Source organism: Dendrobates tinctorius, unplaced genomic scaffold, assembly GCF_039654945.1.
Source record: "Dendrobates tinctorius isolate UK_male_01 unplaced genomic scaffold, ASM3965494v1 ptg000039l, whole genome shotgun sequence".
Taxonomy (NCBI): Eukaryota; Metazoa; Chordata; class Amphibia; order Anura; family Dendrobatidae; genus Dendrobates; species Dendrobates tinctorius.
Window position 1 is genome coordinate 60555001 of NW_027361707.1, and position 27676 is coordinate 60582676.

A 27676-nucleotide genomic window follows, 5' to 3' on the forward strand; every position below is an offset into this window, starting at 1 on the left:
CAAGCTTACTAGAGGGATACGCGAGGCTTTGGCACTATCATGGTCTATCATGGCGTCACATGTCCGGGGCTGCATGCGCGCTACACTGAAAGGACCAGCTTTTGTCGCTTACAGGTGCAGATAACCAGCAGAACATCGTTAGTGATGGGGATCTGTGATTCCAATTATTCCCCGCGAACGATGATTTCCCAGTAAGTGCAGGTCAACCGCAATTCCTGAATTAGACCTAACCGGCATTCCTGAAAAAATGCAAAAAATTACGTGTCCAAACCACAGTTGCTGTAGCTTGCTAAACAGCTCGGCAGCCGTTCTCAGGCCCAGTATGGATTCAACAAGATTCTAGAAAGTTGATAAAGGGTACAGTTTCACTGGGTAACACGTATATATGTAGCATAGTTTACACATTAAAAACCTATGTCTATATATCAGGAGGCAGGCTCAGACGGTCTCAGGCCCAGTATGGATTAGACGTGATTGGACAAAGGTGAGAAAGGGTACCGTATCACTGGATAACAGGTATGTATAGCATAGTTTACACATTAAAAACCTATGTGTATATAACAGGAGGCAGGCTCAGACGGTCTCAGGCCCAGTATGGATTAGACGTGATTGGACAAAGGTGAGAAAGGGTAATGTATCACCGGATTACAGGTATGTATAGCATAGTTTACATATTAAACACCTATGTCTATAGATCAGGAGGCAGGCTCAGACGGTCTCAGGCCCAGTATGGATTTGACCAGCTTGTACAAAGTTGAGAAAGGGTACATTATCACTGGATAGCAGGTATATATAGCATAGTTTAAATATTTAAAATCTCCATGTTCTCAGTGTGGATTAGACAACAATCTAAAAAGTAGAAAAAAGGAAATGTATTTGAAGCGTACACCAGTATACACTTTTGGTGGTATTTTTAAATCTTCATATATATTTCTGTCTCAGTAAGACAGTCCAGACTCTCCGCAATAGGAAATGAGATGCATACAATTACTGACATAAATTCTAGTGATTGCAGAAATCTAGGAATTCCTATTCATGGGATAAACTTCCGTCACAATTCTCAGAGGCGAAGCAGACCCTCAATTAATTAGTGTGTGGAGACAGCAAAAACCTTTCTTTGTGAAGAAAGTGTTGCTGTATCGCAGTACCGTTGATCCCATCGCCATTACTCATATCCATATAATTTTGATCACAGGGAGAGATGTAAACATGGTGCTCACTGCCTATCATGCTCTGTCACGTAATTTTGGAGTGCAAAAAAGACAGAAGCCACAGGCCATAGGCGATTCATTTGGATTGGCATGAGAGGGCACATTTAAAAATGTGCGCTGGAATGTCACACGTCTGTGGGTAGGAAAACTGTGAAAGCTGATAAGAGACCACAACTGCATCTCATTGTGAGTCGACGTCGATAAGAAATGGAAGCCATTGATCATCTGAAGCTAGATCCCGGCCAGTGGGACAGGGCATAGCTACGTCTTAACCATCATCTTCTATCAGTTAACCAAATTTGTAGTGGCAGTCCCAGTGAAGGATTTGACAGCCCAGACTACACAGTGGAGGAGCAGGGTGAGGTAAACATTGCAAATGCTGGGGCCCTGCCCAAGCAAGGGGGGCCCACCCGTGGGCGTCGGTACTGGCACTGGGCCTCTCATAGTACGGCGGTGTGTCTGACGTTGGGTGTGCACCCCCACCGTCAGAGACACTTGATTGCACTATGAGGGACCCTGTGCCAGTGCCCGCACCCAAGAGTCGGCCCACCCACCTGTCCAGGGCAACGGCACTCGCACGGTTGCATGCGTTAGGTGGTGACCCCGGCCATGGGGGGAGGAGGCAGCTCAGTTAGGGAGGTTTACAAAATGGCATATGTTGATGTGGGACATTCACCTGCTGCTAAAGGCGAAATTGGTCAAGTCCCAGGAAGAGGCGGACCAAAGAAAGCCATTTTTCTGTCAACCTATGTGTCATCAGGGGAAGGTGGGACAAAATTCTTGGAAACCCATGCATGGTTCATTTTAATGAAGGTTCGATCATCCACATTTTGGGTCGATAGACGGGTCCTTTTTTCTGTCAGGAATGATCCAGCAGCACTGAAGACTCTTTCCGGTAGCACACTTGCAGCTGGGCAACCGAGCTCCTGTAAGGCATATTGTGCCAATTCAGGCCAGGTGTCCAGTTTAGCTGCCCAATAGTCAAATGGGAATGACTTGAGAGGGAGAACATCGATATGGGAGGAAAAGTAGTTTGTAACCATAGTTGATAAGTGCTGTCTCCTGTCACTTTCAATTGATGCAGTATTACCAGTCATGTGAGCGGGACTTGAAAAATCAGTCCACAACATGGTCATGAAACCCCTGTCTCCAACGCCACTTATGATGTGTGCACCACCAACACCTCTTCCAAGTTGCCCCCGGCCCCTACGGCTCGTGTGACAACCATCACCGCTGCTCTGTGCTGGGAATGCCTCAACCAACCGGTTTACCAGAGTTGCTTGTTTGTTAGCCAATATTAGGTCAAGGTTCTCCTGTGGCATGATGTTTTGGAATTTGCCTTTATAGCGTGGATCCAGGATGCTGGCCAACCAGTAGTCATGATCGTTCATCATTTTGGCAATGCGGGTGTCCCTTTTTTGGATCTGCAAGGCATAATCTGACATGTGGGCCAATGTTCCCGGTGTCAATGATGCACTGCGAGTGCTGGGTGGAGGAGCACTTTCAGGCAAATCCACATCCCTCCAGTCACGCACAAACCCAGTACCAGACCTTGCCACGCCAACATTTTCTCTTGCCCCACGAGAAGCATCCTCCTCCCCTAAATAATCATCCCCATCATCATCCTCCTCTTCTTCCTCCACCTCGTCCACGACAGTTCCCTGAACAGACAATGGCTGACTGTCATCAAGGCTTCCCTCCTCCTCTTCCTCATCATCCTCAGCTGCAGACGTCTGCTCCTTGATGTGCGTCAAAGTTTGCATGAGCAGACGCATAAGTGGGATGCTCTTGCTTATGATGGCGTCGTCTGCGCTTACCAGCCGTGTGCATTCCTCAAAACATTGAAGGGCTTTACAGAAGTATTTCAGCTTAGACCACTGCACACTTGTCAACTACATGTCTGCCCTCAAAGTGCCTGCCCGTGTGTCCTCCCACAAATGCATTACGGCCTGCCTCTGTTCGCACAGCCGCTCAATCATGTGCAGGGTGGAGTTACACCTTGTTGCAACGTCGATAATTAGGCGGTGCTTGGGAAGGTGGAGCAATCGCTGCAGCTTCTGCATATGACTGGAGTGTACCGGCAACCAGCGGATGTGCGAGCACAGTCTTCGAACCTTATGGAGCAGGCCTGTTAACTCCGGATAATTGTTGAGGAAGCACTGCACCACCAGGTTCAAGGTGTGAGCCAAGCAAGGCATGTGTCTGAGTTTTGAAAGGGCTATGGCTGCCACAAAATTCCGGCCGTTATCACTAACTACCTTGCCTGCCTCAAGATGTAGACTGCCCAGCCATGACTCAGTTTGTCGCTGAAAGTAGTCGGCCAGTACCTCCGCCGTGTGTCTGTCGCCCAAACACATTATCTGCAACACAGCCTGCTGACGCTTTCCACTAGCTGATCGATAGTGGGACACATCGTGTGCACCACTGTCAGCTGCAGATGCAGTGCTCGTGCGACTGCGCTCTGTGGACGAGCTTTCGCTTCTGGAGGAGGAGGAGGAGAAGGGTCGAACGCCTACAGCCAACTGTTTCCTATACCGTGGGCTAGGCAGCACTGTGCCATCACAGCTGTCCCCTGTGGACCCTGCATCCACCACATTAACCCAGTGCACAGTGATGGACACGTAACAGCCCTGGCCATGCCTACTGGACCATGCATCAGTTGTGAGGTGCACCTTTCCACTCACTGATTGCTTGAGTGCATGGACAATGTGGTCTTTCACATGAAGGTGGAGGGCTGGGATGACTTTGCGAGAAAAGAAGTTGCGACTGGGTAGGTCATAGCGCGGTACTGCGTAGGCCATGAGTTCGCGGAAAGCTGCGCTTTCAACCAACCGATAGGGCATCATCTCTAATGAGATTAGTTTGGCAATGTGGGCGTTCAAACCCAGTGTACGTAGATGAGAGGATGAGTACTTTTTTGTCCTACTCATAGTCTCTGGTAGGGTGAGCTGGACTTGATAGCTGCATATGGTGGAACTAGCAGTGGACATGGCGTACTGAGAGAGGGTTGATGATGGTGATGTAGTTGGTGTTCTTTCTGATGGCCTAGATTCAGTTTTTTGTTGCAATAACAGTGTGATTCCCTGACTGATTTGCCCTTGCGACGACAACTCAACATTTGTTGCTGGTGGTGTGCTAACCAGTGAGCTTACAGTGGGGGAAACAATGTAGCGTTGCTGACTACCTTCTTTGGGAGCAGTAGCACATGTGGTAAATAAGTTTTGGTAGTCCGTCCATGCTTGCAAGTGCATGGTGGTTAAATGTCTTAGCATGCAATTGGTATCAAAATTTCTCAGATTTTTCCCTCGGCTAAAGGTCTTTGCGCACTTCTTACAGATAATCTTTGCCTGATCATTAGGATTTTGTTCAAAAAAGTGCCATACTGCACTCTTCCTACTATGGAAGACATTTTGAGGCCTTGCACACTGTGCTATTTTGACCATCTGGCCAAGCTGTCCTGCAACTCTTTTGGTTTTTGTAATCCGTTTTTGGACTGCTCCAGGCCTGCCAGATAACAGCTGTTGCGATGTCGATGCCCGCTGCGGATGCTCCTCCTCTTCTGAGCTATTGGCAGCGGCACCCTCTACCCCCAATGGATGCCAATCTGGGTCAACAACTGGGTCATCCATCATCTCCTCTTCAATGTCATGTGCACCTTCCTCTGTGTCACTGTGTATGGTGGTATAGTATGCAGGAAGGGGCACCTGAGTTTCATCTGGGTCAGATTCTGGCTCAGTACACTGAGAGGACAATGTAGTGCTCTGAGTGAATGTACCAGCAGAATGATCTATCAGTGGCTGTGCATCAGTACACTCCATGTCAGATTCAGCTTTTCCTGGGTAATTCACGATTTGACTTGATAACCCAGGCATGGTATGTGAAAACAGCTCCATGGAGTAATCTGTAGTGTGGCCTGCCGCATCCTTCAATTTTGGTTGGGGTGAAGGACACAAGGAAAGGTGTGGATCATGAACATGAGCCTCCAATGATGACTCAGTGCTTTTATTTTTCAAAACTTCAGAAGATGAGGCGATAGAGCTGGAGGCTGAGTCAGCAATGTAAGCCAAAACTTGTTCTTGAAGCTCCGGCTTTAAGAGCGGTTTACCTACTCCCAGAAAAGGGAGCCTTCGAGGCCTTGTGGAGCCAGACGATGATGCAGGCTCAACACCTCCTGCATTAGGTGATAGTTTGCTTTTACCACTACCAGCAGATCCAACACCAACACCATCATTACCAGCTGCCAACCCCCGCCCACTTCCATGGACTCTTCCACCACACTTCCTCATTTTTGGGGAAAATGTACCCCAAAAACCACCAACTATATGGTACTGTAAAACAAGGTACAAGGTGTATATAGTAGTGGGGAGAATTGGAATCTCTGTAGACTTCAGGACACAATTGGATTCTGTCAGGCCCTGTTTATTTTACACTGCAATGTGACAGGCAGATTCTGGATGGTGTAATAAAGGTGGACAGAGGACTGTGGAGAATTGGAATCTCTGAAGACTTCAGGACACAGTTGGATTCTGTCAGGCCCTGTTTATTTTACACCGCAATGTGACAGGCAGATTCTGGATGTTGTAAGAAAGGTGGATAGAGGACTGTGGAGAATTGGAATTTCTCTACACTTCAGGACACAGTTGTATTCTGTCAGGCCCTGTGTCTATAACACCGCATTGTGACCGTCAGAAATTGCCTATTGTATGACAAACTGCAAGGTGTATATAGAATTGGGAAGAATTGGAATCTCCCTAGAGTGTAGGTCTGTAAGAACGGACAAACTCCTCGGCTTTTCCTTACAGAGTCACACATGTAGATAGCTTCAATTTGGCCGTGATAACAGCCGTTACACGGTACTGAGAGAGGAGCGTGCACGTACACCGCTGTATGGTGTATGTAAAATTGTCAAGCTCCGTGTTTTTGTATACGGACTGACACGCTGTCTCTCTCTAGTTTGGAATGTAATCAAACAGCAAATATACTAAACTGTTTGAAAAACGGACAAAACTATATGGTGTAGTTCTGTAAGAATGGACAAACTCCTCGGCTTTTCCTTACAGAGTCACACACTTAGATAGCTTCAATTTGGCCGTGATAACAGCCGTTACACGGTACTGTGTGAGGAGCATACACCGCTGTACGGTGTGTAAAAAAATGAATGCTCACTACCTCACCAGGATAAAACAATACAATTTGGATTGCTTTTAAAAAAGCAGTTTGAACACCAGTGTGCACACAGCAATGCAGCTAGCCTTAAAAGGCAGGCTAATCACCACCAGCGCTGCTGCACAAAAGCAAAAATCTTCACCTTTCACTGCACAGTAACTACAGTGAAAAGCGCTAACAGCAGAAGCAGTTTTTTTTATCTTTTTGCCTTCCTAACGCTCTCCCTACAGAATCAGCAGCTGCAGCAGCTCTCCCTATTCTGAGATCAGCATGAGTAACATGGCGGTCGGCGTCCCCGCCCTTTTATACCCCCCGTGACAACCACACAAAGCAAGCCAATCACTTGCATGCCCTTCTCCAAGATGGTGGTGACCTCTGCCTATGTCATCACGTTGCCCACAGTGTCCGTTCTTCCTGATTAGCCTAAAAAGGGCTCTAAAGCATCTTTTGAAATGCGACTTTGGCACTAAAGTCGCCGACCTCGTGGCCGACCTCACGCTAAGGTCGGGTTTTGTTTCATGAAACCCGATTTTAGCGAAAGTCGGCGACTTTTGAATTTTTTCGACCCGTTTCGCTCAACTCTAGTGACCACATGTTTGCTATGTGCATGCGTCAACTGGATGCATTTGGCTTCTCTCAATAGAAGAGAATAGAGAGAAGCTAAAAGAGTCTAGTCAGCACATACACATAGCATACATGCGGTCATATGTCCGTCTGATCAGATAAGTGATGCTGGGGACTCATGGGTCATTATTACTGTACATAAGGGGACACAGGAGACATTATTAAATATGAAGTGGGCACTTAAGAAGCATTATTATATGGGCACTCAGAGTATTGTGAACATCAAAGGTGCACATGGGGGTATCAATAATTTTATAGGTTAAAAATGGAACACTGTTTTTTAGAGCACTTGAACAGGGCAGTAATATTTTAAAGGGGTAGCTTTACCATCCAGACAGCACAAAGGGGGATTTTACTTTGTAAGTGGCACAGCGGTGGGCATTACTATGTGGGGAACAGTGGTGGCATTATTATATGGAGTACAAAGAGGATCAGTAATAGGAACACATACGGCAGGAGTGGCTCAGTATTGGGGTATAAGCACGATGTGGGAGTTGCGCAGGTTGGGAATAGATGGTGATGGGGCTGGAAATATGAGAAGTCAAACGTGTCTTTGTTGTAATCTCTGCATCCGCTTCGTGGCAATCTGTGACTGGTTTAAAAGACAGGAAAAGTGAGCAACTCCATTAGAAAGAGCATCACCTGTAAGTCTCTATAACTGCACTGTAATCGTCGATATGTTCTTTAGTACTGATATCTACCACTATATATTCACCATATGGAGGGAATATCAGTGTGGGTGTGTGTATAGAGATTTTTAATATCAGTTACAGCCCAGTCATCTGCTGCTACTTGATTTATCAGCTGCATATTTTTGTATTCTTTTTTTGAAGTAGTAAAACAATTACTACTTCAAAAAAACATTATTATGTTTTTGTACATTGTTTTCATTTTTGTTACTGATACATCTGGCACCTTTAGTGTTGGCCTGGAGAACTTGGGGCTTTTGTCTATGTGGGTTGCGCGAATGTAATGCTGGGCTGCCCACCTGCTCTAATAATGTGGGATCACTAATAGGCTGAAGCCACACTGTGCACTACCGGTGTATGACTGGCGCTCTATGTGTGTATTTATAATATTAAGCAACAACCTTCTGTTAGGGCTGGCGGAACGCACCAAATTATAACATAATAGTAGGTGCGTTCGCAGCCCGGGGTCCACCGTGTAGAGGTGGTACACTGCTGCTAGGTAATGGCGGAAGAATAGAGCGGCGTAAAAACAGTCACATGTGGGTTACGTCACCCAATGTGAACAAGTGCGAACTCTGTTAATGCACAATGTTACACAACCACTGAACGTAGATGCCGGAGCCTGTTTAGCTCACAGAGCCCGGCCAAAAGAGCGCACGGACACGGGGTTAGAGTCCTTCTAGGCCCACTGAGCACGCGGCATCGCTGCCGCGAGCGCCGCTATAGACGCTGGCTATGAAGTGGAGCACGTGCACTGTGGCGTGCCGAGTCCCTGGTGAGGGCTGATGCCTGACTCAACCTCTGTCCTACCTACACCTAGGCCTGGGCGCTAGCAGGCTAGGCTGCACAACACATGCGTACCAAGGGTAGGGGTTTCTTAATGAGTCATTCACCAGACACATTCATACGTGCATACAGTACATCACTCACTCCACATAGTCTGTAAATACAGTCTTATCCTAGCGCATGGCCGAGGGGCCATGCGAACCTTTTATAGCCGCGAGCGTCCGGGACCATCCTGGCTTCTCGGATGGGCCAATCCGAACACGAGCAGGACCTGAGCACGTGACCTTCGATCTCCAATGGGAGATCACTCCACGGGCATGCTCAGTGGCCTGACATGGGGACTTAGTCCCTGGAGAATCTTGCTGCTGAGCAGCATGTATTGCCATAGATGTGCCAGAGGTGGCAGCAGCAAGCAAACCCGCATAGCTGGTCTGGGCAGAGCGCCTGGACCGATGAGTTTGCTGAGCAACCTCTTCTGTGGCTGGAGAGGAATGCGAGACCGCTAGAAGTCAGGCTCGGGATTCTCGCTGTGCAGTGACAGAAATCCGACACCTAACACCTTCTCAATGAATGATTGGCATGTGAGTGATTGTTTCATCGATATTTTGCACCTGTGCATCCTTCTAGTACATTGGTAATCTGACCTGGTGTTTTAAAATATGGCTGCTTTTTTCTGGGATGTCTTTTGAATTGGATTTCTTGGGAGCTTTGCAGCCAACCAATGACTACTGATGAGCTGCAACTGACACACTGTTAATCAGGTTGGGGACCCACTCAGAGGTGTTTTGCCCCCCCCAGGCTGAACCCTTAGCTACGCCTCTGCACTAACAGGTTAAAGCACAGAGTTTCAATTACATGAGCTGAGGAGAGTGATATTGGTATATTTTGGGCTTCAAGTCTGAGTCCAATATGGTAGTGCAGAGGCAAGATAAGATATGTGAGAAGTAGGTGAAAGATTGAGATTGAAGTTGTAGTATACTTGCAGGAACTAGGTATTAATCCTAGGCAGAATTTCAGCTGGTAGTGCAAAAGTGATTTAATCTGCTATTGGCTAGATGGAGTCTGGCACTCGAGCAGTTAATTGTCTCTGCTCCCCCTGTAAGGCTTCAAGCAGCAGCTTATCAAGATGGAGCCAGCCTCATGCACCAAGGAGCTGAGGGGGGAGGGGCTAAAGCGAAATTCGGTATCTTTCTTCTCCGTCCCGGGGCCTCGCAGGCTGTCCCAACCAAATCCGTGCAGGCATAACATCCAAGTATGCAGGGCCTGATGCAGCATCTACGACCACTTGCTCCTCTCGGGAATATGACTATTTACCTGTGCCTGCGACGCTGCCCGCCACCTGATGGATGCACACTAGCCGAGCAGTAAGTATCGGTGTTATGTGATGACTCTCCTCATTTAATGTGCAGGGGCCCATCGGGGATTAGTGAAGGTAATGCACGCTGCGGCTGGGAGCAGCGACCCAGGAGGGCAGATGACGTTTGGGCCCGGACTTCTCTTCCCCACTCACCAGGCTTCCGGCAGTCCAGGTCTGGAAGCACTAATCTCTTCTTTTCCAAGGGCCACATTTCGTATCTGGTGATGGTACACTTCGCCCCAGGGGTCCACTGGCACCAGGGGAGTTTGTTGGTCGTAGATGGAAAGCGATGTGAGCAAATTACTAGCCCTGAAAGCGGGAGCTGCATGGACACACGTCCTCCCTGTAGGAGAACCAGGCCACGCCCCCCATGTATTTATGTGTTTAAATAAAATGTAATATTTTATTGTATATATTTTTTGTCCTGGCACGTTTTTCTTTATCGGCATTTCAATAATTCTTAGTGCATCATGGGACACACTACTCCCATTGGGATCTATAAGTATTTGGTCTGTATGAATTCATCTCTTTGTCTGCAGTTGCTGATATAAATATATGGAAATCTCAGGATTTTTAGAAGTTGATTTATTGCTGTATCTAAATTTCATTTAAAACAATTTTATACAAAAAAAATCTGTCTGTTTTCTAGAAAAATATTCAGAATTGAGAGTCCTCAGTGGTTGATACCTTTTAATGGCTAACTGAAAAGATGGTAGCACATTGCAAGCTTTCGAGACTACTCAGGTCTCTTCATCAGGCTATACACTAATACAAAATCTGAAGAGTCACATATTTATGCACAATACAACACAGAAAAAATGCAATGGATAAGACAAATGACGTGAAGCAGAACTATCAATATGGGAGAGGGAGTAACATAAATATTGGACCAGTACATAGGTAAGGAGTCCGGATGTTTTATAGTCCTCTGATTGGGGTCTCCTAATGTGTTGTGATGCCCCCACCAGGTCTTGAAAGCAAATTCCTTAATTGATGTAAAAAGACATAAATCTATGTGACATAAATCCATGCATTTACATCAATTAAGGAATTTGCTTTCAAGACCTGGTGGGGGCATCACAACACATTAGGAGACCCCAATCAGAGGACTATAAAACATCCGGACTCCTTATCTATGTACTGGTCCAATATTTATGTTTCTCCCTCTCCCATACTGATAGTTCTGCTTCACGTCACTTGTCTTATCCATTGCATTTTTTCTGTGTTGTATTGTGCATAAATATGTGAGTCTTCAGATTTTGTATTAGTCTAGCCTGAAGAAGAGACCTGAGTAGTCTCGAAAGCTTGCAATGTGTTACCATCTTTTCAGTTAGCCATTAAAAGGTATCAACCACTGAGGACTCTCAATTCTGAATATTTTTCTATCTACTGGCTAACATGGTAAAAAGATATACATCTTTCCTGTGTCTCTTTTCTATTCATTTTCTGCATATGTTTGAAATTTGTAAATACTGGAAGTGTTTATCATTTCTATGTGTGAACTACATTGAATAGAGGGGTCCAGTGCACAAGGAGGTGGAGTCGTTCCCCACCTAATATCAATGCCGCAATTGTGATCTTGACAAGAGAGATGCCATGAACTCTTGAGAGATTTCTATACCCGCTAGTATAGACAGAGTCGCATTCTTAAAGCTTTATTCCAATGACTTTGAATATGATGTTTCTTTGCTCACCCACTGTTATGGTATTCTTTATTCACCCACTGGTAGACAATCAGTGGGGTTTCAATTCAGTCCATGACCCATGGAAATTATAATAATCTGAAATAATTATTAAAACACAAATAAATAGAGAAAATGTATTTTTCACCAACTTAAATTATTAAAAAAAGTGAATAAAAATGCAGCAAAAACCAACATAGAAACACATGTAAAAACACACTAAAAACGAGTTTATTGTACTAAATGTTTTTCTTCCAATGCTATGATTTATGGTGTAAAAATAAACTCCTGCAATTACGCCATGTGTGAACGTACCCTAGCTATCATCCTTTTATAGTTCACTGTGAATGCAGCTAATGTCTTTTTGTCACAATCATGGGCTTTAGACATATTGTAACTTAAACTTTCAATGATTTACTATAACCAAACCACATATTACCACCACATAGTGACTAAATAATCAATCAATCAATCAATCAAATTTATTATCGCCAAGTACATATTACATATATACAAGGAATTCTTTGTGGCAAAGAGGCAACATAATATATAACAACAGATACAACAAGTAACATCTAACAAGACAGATACAGTATATAGTCTACACATGACGATTTAATTGTTGAACAGAGAGTGGATAGAAGCTGTTCATATGGCGGTTGGTGCTGCATTTGGGGACTCTGAAGCGACGTCCTGAAGGGAGTAGTTGGAATGAGGAGTGTCCCGGGTGAAAGGGATCGCATGAAATTTTCAATGCGTGGGATCGAATACTCTTAGGCTAGTTTCACACTTGCTTTTTTTTGCAGCGCGTTTTTCCCGCAAAAAAACGCATTGAAAAAACGCATACATAAGCATACAACTGCTGCGTTTTTTTCAAGCATTTTTATGAGCATGCATTAAAAAAAACGCAGCGTTTTTATGCGTTTGTATGCGTTTTTAGCGCGTTTTTACCGCGTTTGCGTTTTTTTCCAACATTTTTAGGTGGCCCCTCACTACCCAAACCATGACTTTACTAACCCTAACCCTGACCCTAACCCTAACCCTGACCCTAACCCTTAACCAAATCATACTTAACCCTAACCCAAACCCTAAACCCTAACTAACCCTAACCCTAACCCTGACCCTAACCCTAACCCTAACCCTGACCCTAACCCTAACCCTAACCCTAACCCTGACCCTAACCCTAACCCTAACCCTGACCCTAACCCTTAACAAAACCATACTTAACCCTAACCCTGACCCTAACCCTAACCCTAACCCTGACCCTAACCCTTAACCAAACCATACTTAACCCTAATCCTGACCCTAACCCTGACCCTAACCCTAACCCTAACCCTGACCCTAACCCTTAACAAAACCATACTTAACCCTAATCCTGACCCTAACCATGACCCTAATCCTTAACAAAACCATACTTAACCCTAACCCTGACCCAAACCCCAACCCTAACCCTGACCCTGACCATAACCCTAACCCTAAACCCCCTTAACTAACCCTAACTCTAACCCAAACCCCTAAATTCCATGGTTTAAAAAAAAACCGCATATGCAAAAAAACGCATACATGAGCATGCCAGTGCGCACATATGCGCATCCATAGGCTATAATGGCCATTTTTAGCGCAAAACGTGCGCATATGTGCGCATGCGCTTTTTTGCAGGGCCAAAAAATGCAACATGCTGCGTCTGGAAAATCCCAACGCACACCCCAAAAAAACGCAGCGCATGAAAATCGCATACATGCGCTTACCAGCGCGCAGGTATGCGCACCCATGTTAAATATAGGGGAAAAAACGCATGCGCAGGTGTGCGTTTTTTTCCAGCGCTAAAAAACGCAAATGTGAAACCAGCCTTATCTAGAGTTGAGCGACTTTTGTTTTTTTAGGGTCGAGTTTCGTTTCGTGAAACCCGACTTTTCCAAAAGTCGGGTCGAGCAAGATCGGCCGATTATAGGGAAAAGTCGGGGTCGTCCCGAAACACGAAACCCAATGTAAGTCAATGGGGAATAAAAGTCGGCAGTGAGAGGAGGACAGGAAACACACCTACAGTGCCCATTTGAATGCCAAAGCATCAATTCTTCTTACATAAGCTTGTCAACCTTAATTAACTTCATAATACAAGTTACGCACTGATAAATGGGGGTTATTTGGCTAAATTTGTGGGGGGGTAGGGCTGGCTCCAGGTTTTCATGTGCCCTGGGCGAAAGAGCGCCCCTTTAACACATACCACAACTCATCATGCTCCGATACGGCAGAGAAATAGCGGTATAGTACAATGAAAAATACTTCACTTTTTACATCTCATGACGAGGCCCATCTATTTCTCCATACAGAATCATTGGTCCCATATAATGTTTGAAACAGTATATGATGAGCTCCACATAATGCTACAGTATATGTTGGTCCCCATGGATGAAGCTCCACTGTCTTATGGGCCCAAATAATGCTCCAAACATAATGGGCCCCATTTCTAATGCTCTAGTGTATAATGGGCCCTGTAAATGCTGCTCCAGTGTCTGATGTCCACCTTTGGAATGTTCCAGTGTATGGTGGGCCCCATCTATCATTCTCCAGAGTATAGTGCTCCCCAAAAATTGCTGTCCCAACATTGAAAACAATCAAATAAGTCTCCTCGCTAGGGAATCCCTGTACTAGTCTGGACTCCTCGTCGCCCCCATCTTCCATCTCACTGCACAGTATTTCAACCTTGCAAGTGCTGTGATCCTGAGCAAGCAGGGGGGGCCCACTCATTGGCGACGGCACTGGCACAGGGCCCCTGATAGTATGGTGGTGTGTCTCATGGCGGGTGGGCCGAACCTGCACTTTCATCTGCAGCTTCCTCTTTGTCACCGTGTAAGATTGAACTGTATATGAGAAGGGTAACCTGAGTTTCATCAGGGTCAGATTCAGGCCGTGTAGCGTGCAAGGGGAATGTAGTGGTCTGGGTCAATGTACCAGCAGATTCATCGAGCAGTGGCTGGTCATCAGTGCACTTGTGTCGCCCCCAGGAGTACGGTCGCCACAGTGGCATTACCTTCCTCCTAGGGAGTGTGATGTCATGCTTGGGAGCAACGAAGGATCTCTCTAGCAGGTTAACTGATTGGGCGGCGTTATTCCCATGAGTCATGACCCTCCAAACAGCGTTCATGAAGGCAAAGTGTTTGTTTTACGTGGGCAGTATGGTTGCAAAGCTGAACCTTAAAGGAATGTCCAGAAGGGCACCACCAGGAGTGGAGCCTACGGTTAAATTCGACTCCACCTGGGAAACCTCAACAATGCCAGCTACAGAAAAGATGCACACATTGCAAGCTTAATCCCGTTAACGAACGAGACTCCGTCATGCCCCGCGGTCCGAGTCCGGCTTACTAGAGGGACACGTGAGGCTCTGGCACATGAGATTGGCCAATAACTGGTGTGTCATGCACTTACATGTCCGTGGCTGCATGTGCGCTACACTGAAACGGCCAGCGTTTGTCACTTACAGGTGCAGATAACCCGCTGAACAACGTTAGTGATGGGGATCACTGATTACAATTATTACCCGCGAACGATGATTTCCCAGTAAGTGCAGGTCAACCGCAGTTCCGGAATTAGGCCTAACCGTCATTCCTGAAAAAATGAAAAACTTACGTGTGCAAACCACAGGTGCTGTAGCTTGCCTAACAGCTCGCCAGCCGTTCTCACGCCCAGTATGGATTACACGTGATTGCACAAAGGTGAGAAAGGGTACCGTATCCCCGGATAACATGTATGGATAGCGTACACATTCAAAATATATGTCTATACATCAGGAGGCAGGCTCAGACGGTGTTAGGCCCAGTATGGCTTGCACGTGATTGCACAAAGGTGAGAAAGGGTACCATATCCCCGGATAACATGTATGGATAGCGTACACATTCAAAATATATGTCTACACATCAGGAGGCAGGTTCAGACGGTGTTAGGCCCAATATGGATTGCACGTGATTGCACAAAGGTGAGAAAGGGTACCGTATCCCCGGATATCATGTATGGATAACGTACACATTCAAAATATATGTCTATACATCAGGAGGCAGGCTCAGACGGTGTTAGGCCCAGTATGGATTGCACGTGATTGCACAAAGGTGAGAAAGGGTACCGTATCCCCGGATATCATGTATGGATAACGTACACATTCAAAATATATGTCTATACATCAGGAGGCAGGCTCAGACGGTGTTAGGCCCAGTATGGATTGCACGTGATTGCACAAAGGTGAGAAAGGGTACCGTATCCCCGGATAACATGTATGGATAGCGTACACATTCAAAATATATGTCTATACATCAGGAGGCAGGCTCAGACGGTGTTAGGCCCAGTATGGCTTGCACGTGATTCACAAAGGTGAGAAAGGGTACCGTATCCCCGGATAACATGTATGGATAGCGTACACATTCAAAATATATGTCTATACATCAAGAGGCAGGCTCAGACAGTGTCAGGCACAGTATGGATTTGATGGCCCAGACTACACAGCGGAGGAGCAGGGAGAGGTAAAGATTGCAAATGCTGGGACCCTGCCCAAGCAAGGGGGGCCCACTCGTGGGCGTCGGTACTGGCACTGGGCCCCTCATAGTACGGCGGTGTGTCTGACGGCGGGTGTGCACCACCACCATCAGAGACACTTGATTGCACTATGAGGGACCCTGTGCCCGTGCCCACGCCCAAGAGTCGGCCTACCCACCTGTCCAGGGCAACGGCACTCGCACGGTGTCGTGCGCTAGGTGGTGACCCCGGCCATTGGGGGGGAGGCAGCACAGTTAGGGAGTTTTAGAAAGTGGCATATGTTGATGTTGGACATTCAGCTGATGCAAAAGGCGAAATAGGTCAAGTCCCAGGAAGAGGTGGACCAAAGCAAGCCATTTTTCTGTCACCCTTTGTGTCATCAGGGGAAGGTGGGACAAAATCCTTGGAAACCCATGCATGGTTCATTTTAATGAAGGTTAGATCATCCACATTTTGGGTTGACAGACGGGTCCTTTTTTCTGTCAGGATTGATCCAGCTGCACTGAAGACTCTTTCCGATAGCACACTTGCAGCTGGGCAAGCGAGCTCCTGTAAGGCATATTGTGCCAATTCAGGCCAGGTGTCCAGTTTAGCGGCCCAATAGTCAAAGGGGAATGACCTGTGTGGGAGAACATCGATATGGGAGGAAAAGTAGTTTGTAAACATAGTTGACAACTGCTGTCTCCTATCACTTTCCATCGATGCAGTATTACCAGTTGTGTGAGCGGTACTTGAAAAATCAGTCCACAACATTGTCATGAAACCCCTGTCTCCAACGCCACTTCTGCTGTGTGCACCATGAACACCTCTGCCAAGCTGCCCCCGGCCCGTACGGCTCGTGTGAGAACCATCACCGCTGCTGTGTGCTGGGAATGCCTCAAGCAACCGATTTACCAGAGTTGCTTGTTTATTAGCCAATATTAGGTCAAGGTTCTCCTGTGGCATGATGTTTTGTAATTTGCCTTTATAGCGTGGATCCAGGATGCTGGCCAACCAGTAGTCGTCATCATTCATCATTTTGGCAATGCGGGGGTCCCTTTTTAGGATCTGCAAGGCATAATCTGACATAGTTAATAGCGGTTATTGATATTGACTCACTTTACACTGCTCATTGTCAATGTGAATATTATTATATTTTTTTTTAAAAATTTTTTTTAGCATTAATTGAGTTTCATACACATTTTTTTCACAGTATTATATAATTTTTTATTAAAAGGAATTTACCACTATTTTCTATATTATTATTTTTTTATTTATTTTTATCATAATAACACAAAAAAATTGTTTTAGGAATAATGAAACATATATATGTATATGCATATGTGAATACCATATAATTGGTCCAAGCTATATAAATTTTCTTATATCATGTAAAAGTGTCCCAATTGTGCTTAGTGTGTTTTATATATTAATTTTATGGTATTTATACCACCATCTATATATTATTAATAAAGATATCCATTTATGTTTATGTCTTGTCTGGTTCTCTTTTGTCCACGGGTCCTCTTTGGTACTTTTTTGGTTGTTTGTAATTAGTGGGTTTACCACGTATTTTCATTGAACACTGGTGATAGCACTTTTAAGAGTACAATATTTATTATTAGTATTATTTTATCACTTTTTTAATTGAATTTTTATTATCTAGATATATTTCTATTATTCAGTGTTCGTGTGTCTTCTCTCATTATAATACTGTGTTCAGCACAGGTCTGTTCTACTACCGAGATGGACTTTAAGGCTAGAGAACTATCCTGGCAAGGACGGATTAATGCGGTATTTACCAATGGTGGTATAATAACCACAACTAATAATGGTTTGCAATTCAATGAATTTTTTAAAAATATCAAAAATTTAACATACAAACGTACCCGTGCTTGGTGGAATCGGGCATTTTTGGAAAACTATATCCAGCATCAATTAATTCCAAGGGGTCTGAGAATTCATGTTACCCCTTCTTTCCCGGTGAATGACGAGGAATTTATAAAAAACTGGGAGAATGTATGTAATGTGGCATCTAAACAACTGATGGAACTACTGGTCAAGTATAACTCCAAAAATTTGGCTGAAATAGATAAATCACTGGATGAATCTTGTGCTAAAGCAAAGTCATGCTTATCTGTGGAAATGTTTCAATCAATTGATGGTCAGTTGGAAAAACACATTGACCAATGGACTAAAGACATTCAGGCCAAACAAACTGAGAAATTACTAAGAGATCAAAAAGATTTTTCGGATGGGAGAGTTTATAAATGGCGGAGAAACTATATTAGAGAAGAGAATCGTGAACGCTCTATTTCCCTCTCCTCTAATCCTGCTATGGGAGATGTCTCTGGTGCCTCCTCTTCTGCCTCTGTGGGTATTTCAACTATATCGACACCGAAAAGAAAAAGGGAACCTCGTTATGTACCAACCAAACAGACCTTCAGATACTCCCCTGAAAATCATAGGAATAATTTGAAGGTGATTAATTTGAGTTCATATATGTTTTCTGATATTGAAATTGAGGTACTTAATAAAGGCCTTATGTTTTGCCCTACAGCACATTTTGATAAATTTACTGCAATAAAAGACTTGAATTTGTTTGCTAGGAAACTTGTCTTTAAACGACAATTCCATAATGAAAAAACATTACAATTATTTCCTACAGAGGCGGAACAGGAGGCATTAGGTATCCTGGATGAATTAGCGCAGGAGCACAATGGTCAAGTGGGAGGTAAGATTCCTGAATCCATCCGCCCTAAGTCACAAAGGTTTCCCCCCCTGTCAGCCTATCCAATTATAGATACGTTCGTGAAAACTGTGAGTAGGGAATTCGACAGGATACCACGCTTTCCCCACACAGAAAATCTCAGCAAAAAAGAAAAACTTATTTTAAAAAAACTACAAGAAATACCGGATGTGGTATATAAACCGGCTGACAAGGGGGGCAATTTAGTTGTATGGCCCACAAATTTATATGAGAGAGAGGCCTTTCGACAATTAAAGGATGAATTGTGTTACAAAAAACTAACCTTTAACCCATTAGATAAATTTCGGACTGAACTATTGGGTATATTGAGGGAAGCATTTGAAATGGGTACTATTTCCAAGGATTTATTTAATGCATTACAGATATCAGAACCAATGGTGTCTACACTATATTTATTACCCAAGATTCATAAAAATCAATTAACTCCTCCCGGTAGACCCATCATATCCGGATGTGGAAATTACTTGGAAAACATAAACAAATTTGTAGACTCTAAGTTACAACCGTTGGCAGAGGAACTTCCATCATTCATTAAAGATACAAATGAATTCCTTAAGAAAGTGGATGGATTACACATTGGAAATGACACTATATTAGTGTCATGTGATGTAGAATCACTATACACGAATATTCGCCATTCTGATGGTATTCAAGCGGTTGAATATTTTCTACACTCATCAACTGTACCTCGCTCTATGCGACAATTTGTGATGGATTTATTGGAGTTTTCCCTTTCACATAATTTCTTCTTATTTAAAGGGTCCCTCTACCTGCAGCTCCAGGGTACTGCGATGGGCGCATCCTTTGCGCCCACGTATGCAAATTTATTCCTGGGGCTGTGGGAGAGGGACCTTTTTCTTTCTGGGTCTATACCATTTATGGAACATGTCCTAATGTGGGTTCGTTTCATAGATGATGTTTTTTTGATTTGGGATGGGCCACTGGAGTTACTTCATAATTTCATGACGCATCTGAATAAAAATCCTTTGAATATTCATTTGACATACCAATATAACTCAGATAAGATGGAGTTCTTGGATGTAAACATATGGAAAGGTATGGACAATTGTTTACATACTGATGTATTTCGGAAATCTACATCAGTAAATTCTTTCCTTCACACGAGTTCTTCGCATCCTCCCACCATGATACGATCTATCCCAATAGGACAATTTCTAAGACTAAGGAGAATTTGTTCAGATGAGGTAAATTTTGAAAAACAGGCCCTGGATTTGAAACAGAGATTTTTTGAACGTGGATATAGTCACCGATTCATTAAAAGAGCTTATAATCGGGCAAAGAACACTACACGACACCAAGCACTTTATGGTCCAAAAATTGTAGAGACAAACCAATTAGTCAGGTATATTACTCAATATCATGGTCAAACTGAAATGATGAGAAAATGCCTGACTAAATCATGGGGAATATTGAAAACTGATCCTATTTTGTCCAAATACATAGGAGATAAAACTAGTATAACATATAGAAGGTCAAAAAATTTGAGAGATTACCTTGTGAAAAGCCACTATATCTCTAACCCATCTCCTATTACTTTTTTATCAAACGCCAAAATAGGTTTGGGTTCTAAACCATGTGGACAATGTGTGGCATGTCCAAACATTGATAGGACATTAAATTTCTCAAATTCGAATAACACCAAGAGCTACGATATCAAATATTCAATAAATTGTAAATCAAAAGCAGTAATTTACTATGCAAGATGTCCTTGCTCTTTGATTTATGTCGGTATGACGATCCGAGAACTAAAAGTTCGCGTTCGCGAACATGTACTAGGAATAATAGCTGCAAAAGAAATAGATGATATCTCTCTACTAAAAACTATCCCAAAGCACTTAAAAATTCACCATAATTGTGATGCTTCCTTATTGAGGATAATGGGAATAGATATGATACCACAGAATGAGAGAGGTGGCAAAATAAATAATCTCCTGGCCAGGAAAGAAACTAAATGGATCTGGACTCTTGATACAGTATCCCCAAAAGGTTTAAATGAAAATTTGAGTTTTATTCCTTTTTTGTAAACCTATTATTATTTTTAATTTGTTTTTAATATTATTGCTGCTATTTTATTAATCATTTGTTTTTATTATTTTTTAGTACTTCATTAGTACGCGGCTATACATATTTGTACAATCTTCGAATTATATGAAGATGGAAGATGACAAGGGACGTCTTCTTTTCCTTTTTTTTTTTTCTCCTATTTATTATGTATTATTGTATGTATTATTTTATGTTATACTCTTTTTTTATGTATGTATATGCTACCTATATGGTCTAAATTTTATATACATATTACAACTGACTTATTTAAATAGATTGATGAATTTTCTAATGAACATATGTGGATATATATATATGGCTTTTTATTGAAATATATTATTTTTTATTTCTATTTTTTTATTATATATTTCATTATTCTATAATGGGTGTATACCCTATGATTTAGTATACATTATATGATCTGTAATAGTAAAAAACAAAATCAGTGTACAGAAAAATGCACAGGATGACATCACCACCTGGTGAGCCTCCCAGCAAACAAATTCACCAACTCCAATGAATTATGCCATAACAAGAGAAACTGGAGTACACGGTGACAGCAAGAAAAATACTTTTTGTATAAAAATATAAATGTTTATTTATGTATACAGAATATATAAATGATTGTACATAGTAAAACAGTGCACCAAGGAGCATACAAGCAAAACACAAGGGCCACCCCTCTGGCAAAACAATCCCGTTGCAAGCAAATCCACAGGTCAAGTGACCAAAAGAAAAAGTGTATAAAGGGCAGGTCAGGAAGTTCCCATCATAGACCGCAACATGACCGCGATATATCCTGAATAGCCAAGTTAAATAACTAAATAGTACCGCTTACCGGGATCTGAGAAGCCAGAGAGGGAGCCCCAGGTGCCCAATGTCCACCCCCGACGCGCGTTTCGCGGGCTCTGAAGCCTGCTTCCTCAAGGGGATAGTGAATAGTGCGGAATAGGACCTTAAAATAGCTCATGTGATAAGTCACGTGATGCAGAGGAGCCAATAGCGGTGGTTTGTGACGGCGCATGCGCGGTGTGCGCGCCAGGTCCTCCACACAGCCCAGGCGTCATGCCATCCTATGCACAAACAGGACAGCAATTGTCCCGCTGTGCATGGAGGCATAGAGACGCCCTGCAGCCAAAGGACACAAGCGCTCACTACCACGAACGCGCACAACCACCTTGGCTCCGCAAAATCTGCCACCATTAATATAATAATACATATGGGTGAACCCAAAAGTACATAATACACAGAAAGGCAGGTAGTCCGCCCCAATAATGATGTAACAAAATAAACACCCAGAAATAAGAAAGGGGTACAGAAAAAACAAAGCAGAAAAGACAATAAGAAACAAATAAATGCACCAACAACAATACAGAATAAACAAAAAATAAATAATACAGAATGATATAAGGCTCAACAGATATATATATATAGGTAAAAAACAAGCAGCAGAGAAGATGAGGAAGGAATCATCACAATATATCCATCTGTTTGGGTCTTTCTTCCCCTCTTTTCAAAAATTCTGCAGCCGTTTCAAATTTTGGGAGCTCTAAATGTATCACAAATTGAGAGAAAAGGAATCCTATAATACACACAAAAAATTCAAAAAATTAATTAATTAATTAAAAACAGTGAAATAAAAACAATATTGAAACAAAGGACATAAGGCAGTGATAGAACCAGCAGATGACAAACATAGGCCATTTGTACAGGAACTAGAACTCATAGGAAAGGTGCAAAACTGCTTGCAACGGGATTGTTTTGCCAGAGGGGTGGCCCTTGTGTTTTGCTTGTATGCTCCTTGGTGCACTGTTTTACTATGTACAATCATTTATATATTCTGTATACATAAATAAACATTTATATTTTTATACAAAAAGTATTTTTCTTGCTGTCACCGTGTACTCCAGTTTCTCTTGTTATGGCATGATCTGTAATAGGTATGATTGAATTATGATGTTATTTATTTATCATCTATCACTATTATATAATTTTGGATAATTTAGGAATTCATAAATTGTATATGATATGTTTATGATGATATATTTATCTATTATATTGTTTTATTATTCACTATATATGGCTCTTTAGCCACTTTTATTATTTTCTCTTTTTTATTATTTGATTATTTATTTATTTATTTACTATTTTCCTTATATATTTCTATTTATGATAATTTTTATTATTGTGTACTTATTTATTTATAACCCCTTGTCTTTATTCAAATGAGTAAATATTGTATCACTTTCTTTTTAAAAAATACATATTATACTACATTGTACTAGTACATTTAATGCAGCTTTTTTGTCATATCATGCATCCCGGTGGTGCGCGTGCGCACTCTGTGTCCTGAGGTCCGGGTTGCTGCGTCCTCGTGGCCTTGGTTACGTCGGGCTGTTGCCTGTGCGTTCCGGTCACGTGGTCTGGTGCTCGGACTTCTGGTCCTCCTGACTGCGCATGCGCCGTAACCACACCGGAATCACTGATATCGGCGCCACTATAAAGACCTTCATACTTAAAATGCAGCGTACCCCTGATGAAGGATTAATTCCGAAACGTGCGTCGGGGAGCACATTTATGGGACGTGCAGGACCTTAAAGGTATAATCATTTTGGCAATTTCACTTTAAAATATTCTTTGATTCCTAGCGATTTATTTGCACAGCAATATAGGTGCAGTCCTTGCTGTACACTTCACCTCAGCAAGTAGTGGCTTTATTCAAACGCCATATTGGTTTATGGCACTTTAGTTTTGGCACAGCATTTTTTAAAAACAATTTTTCTTTATATTTTCTGGTTTTTGCACTGGCACATTGCACTTTAGTTAATAGCGGTTTTTGATATTGACTCACTTTACACTGCTCATTGTCAATGTGAATATTATTATATTTTTTTAAAAAAAATGTTAGCATTAATTGAGTTTCATACACATTTTTTTCACAGTATTATATAATTTTTTATTAAAAGGAATTTACCACTATTTTCTATATTATTATTTTTTTATTTATTTTTATCATAATAACACAAAAAAATTGTTTTAGGAATAATGAAACATATATATGTATATGCATATGTGAATACCATATAATTGGTCCAAGCTATATAAATTTTCTTATATTATGTAAAAGTGTCCCAATTGTGCTTAGTGTGTTTTATATATTAATTTTATGGTATTTATACCACCATCTATATATTATTAATAAAGATATCCATTTATGTTTATGTCTTGTCTGGTTCTCTTTCGTCCACGGGTCCTCTTTGGTACTTTTTTGGTTGTTTGTAATTAGTGGGTTTACCACGTATTTTCATTGAACACTGGTGATAGCACTTTTAAGAGTACAATATTTATTATTAGTATTATTTTATCACTTTTTTAATTGAATTTTTATTATCTAGATATATTTCTATTATTCAGTGTTCGTGTGTCTTCTATCATTTTGGCAATGCGGGGGTCCATTTTTAGGATCTGCAAGGCAAAATCTGACATGTGGGCCAATGTTCCCGGTGTCAATGATGCACTGCGAGTGCTGGTTGGAGGAGCACTTTCTGGCAAATCCACATCCCTCCAGTCACGCACAAACCCTGTACCAGACCTTGCCACGCCAACATTTTCACTTGCCCCACGAGATGCATCCTCCTCCCCTAAGTAATCATCCCCATCATCATCCTCCTCCTCCTCTTCTTCCTCCACCTCGTCCAGGAGAGGTCCCTGAGCAGACAATGGCTGAATGTCATCAAGGATTCCCTCCTCGTCAACATTGGCTGCAGACGCCTGCTCCTTAAGGTGCGTCAAAGTTTGCATGAGCAGACGCATAAGTGGGATGCTCATGCTTAGGATCGCATCATCTGCGCTTACCAGCTGTGTGCATTCCTCAAAACACTGAAGGACTTTACAGAGGTCTTTCAGCTTCGACCACTGCACACCTGTCAACTCCATGTCTGCTCTCAAAGTGCCTGGCCGTGTATCCTCCCATAAATGCATTATGGCCTGCCTCTGCTCGCACAGCCGCTCCACCATGTGCAGGGTGGAGTTCCACCTTGTTGCAATGTCGATAATGAGGCGGTGGTTGGGAAGGTGGAGCAATCGCTGCAGCTTCTGCATACGAACGGAGTGTACAGGCGACCGGCGGATGTGCACGCACAGTCTTCGCACCTTCTGGAGCAGGGCTGTTAACTCCGGATAATTGTTGAGGAAGCACTACACCACCAGGTTCAAGGTGTGAGCCAAGCAAGGTATGTGGCTGAGTTTTGAAAGGGCTATGGCTGCCACAAAATTACGGCCGTTATCACTAACTACCTTGCCTGCCACAAGATGTACACTGCCCAGCCATGACTCAGTTTGTCGCTTCAAGTACTCGGCCAGCACCTCGGCGGTGTGTCTGTCGCCCAAACACATCATCTGCAACACAGCCTGCTGACGCTTTCCACTAGCTGCTCGATAGGGGGACACCTCGTGTGCAACAGTTGCAGCTGCAGATGGAGTGCTCGTATGACTGCGCTCTGTGGACGAGCTTTCACTTCTGGAGGAGGAGGAGGGTTGAACGCCTACAGCCAACTGTTTCCTATACCGTGGGCTAGGCAGCACTGTCCCACCACCGCTGTCCCCTGTGGACCCTGCATCCACCACATTAACCCAGTGCGCAGTGATGGACACGTAATGGCCCTGGCCATGCCGACTGGACCATGCATCAGTTGTGAGGTGCACCTTTCCACTCACTGACTGCTTGAGTGCATGGACAATGCGGTCTTTTACATGATGGTGGAGGGCTGGGATGGCTTTGCGAGAGAAGAAGTGGCAACTGGGTAGGTCATAGCGTGGTACTGCATAGGCCATGAGTTCGCGGAAAGCTGTGCTTTCCACCAACCGATAGGGCATCATCTCAAACGAGATTAGTTTGGCAATGTGGGCGTTCAAACCCAGTGTACGAGGATGAGAGACTGAGTACTTTCTTGACCTACTCATAGTGTCTGGGAGGGTGAGCTGGACTTGAGAGCTGCATATGGTGGAAGTAGCGGTGGACAGGGCAGACTGAGAGAGGGTTGATGATGGTGATGGAGTTGGTGTTCTTTCTGATGGCCTAGATTCAGTATTTCGTTGATATAACAGTGGGATTCCCTGACTGCTGTGGCCTTGCAACGACACCTCAACATTTGCTGCTGTGCTAACCGGTGGGCTTACAGTGGGGGAAACAATGTAGCGTTGCTGACTACCTTCGTTGTGATCAGTTGCACATGTGGCACTTGAGGTTTGGTGTTGTGTCCACGCTTGCAAGTGCATGCTGGTTAAATGTCTAAGCATGCAACTGGTATTCAAATTTTTCAGATTTTTCCCTCGGCTAAAGGTCTTTGCGCACTTCTTACAGATAACCTTGGCCTGATCATGAGGATTTTGTTCAAAAAAGTGCCACACTGCACTCTTCCTACTTTGGCAGACATTTTGCGGCCTAGCACGCTGTGATATTTTGACCCTCTGGACAAGCTGTCCTGCAACTCTTTTGATGTTTGGAACCTGTCTTTGGAGTGCTCCGGGCCTGCCAGATAACAGCTGTTGCGATGTCGATGTCTGCTGTGGATGCTCCTCATCTGAGCTATTGGAAGCAGCACCCTCTTCCCCCAATGGATGCCAATCTGGGTCAACAACTGGGTCATCCATCACCTCCTCTTCAATGTCATGTGCACCTTCCTCTGTGTCACCGTGTATGGTGGTATAGTGTGCGGGAAGGGGCACCTGAGTCTCATCAGGGTCAGAATCTGGCTCTGTACACTGCGAGGACAATGTAGTGCTCTGAGTGAATGTACCAGTAGAATCATCTATCAGCGGCTGTGCATCAGTGCACTCCATGTCAGATTCATCTTGGCCTGGGTAATTCACCATTTCACTTGATAATCCAGGCATGGTATGTGAAAACAGCTCCATGGAGTAATCAGTAGTATGGTCTGCGTCATCCTTCAATCTTGGTTGGGGTGAAGGACACAAGGAAAGGTGTGGTTCATGAACATGAGCCTCCAATGACGACTCAGTGCTTTTACTTTTTACAACTGAAGAAGAGGAGGCGATAGAGCTGGAGGCTGAGTCAGCAATGTAAGACAAAACTTTTTCCTGATGCTCTGGCTTTAAAAGCGGTGTGCCAACTCCTAGAAAACTAAGCCTTCGAAGCCTTATGGAGCCAGACGATGACGCAGGCTCAACACCTCCTGCATTCGGTCCTATTTTGCTCTTGCCACTACCATCAGATCCACCACCAACACCATCATTACCAGCTGCCAACCCCCGCCCAATTCCACGGCCTCTTACACCAGCCTTCCTCATTTTTTGTAGAAATGTAGACAAAATCCAACAAACTATATAGTAATGTAAAACAAGGTACAAGGTGTCTATAGGACATGGGAGATTTTGAATTTCTGCACACATTTGTGGTCACTGGACACTTATGGATTGTGTGAGGCCCACTGAATATCAGAGCGCTATGTCACAGGCTCAATGGCACAGGTGTGAAAAAAGTGACTACAGGATCACAGAGATTTTGAATTTCTGCACACACTTGTGGACACTGGACACTTTTGGATTGTGTGAGGCCCACTGAATATCACAGCGCTATGTCACAGGCTCGATGGCACAGGTGTGAAAAAAGTGACTACAGGATAAGGGAGATTTTGAATTTCTGCACACACTAGTGGACACTGGACACTTTTGGATTGTGTGAGGCCCACTGAATATCAGAGCGCTATGTCACAGGCTCGATGGCACAGGTGTGAAAAAAGTGACTACAGGATCACAGAGATTTTGAATTTCTGCACACACTTGTGGACACTGGACACTTATGG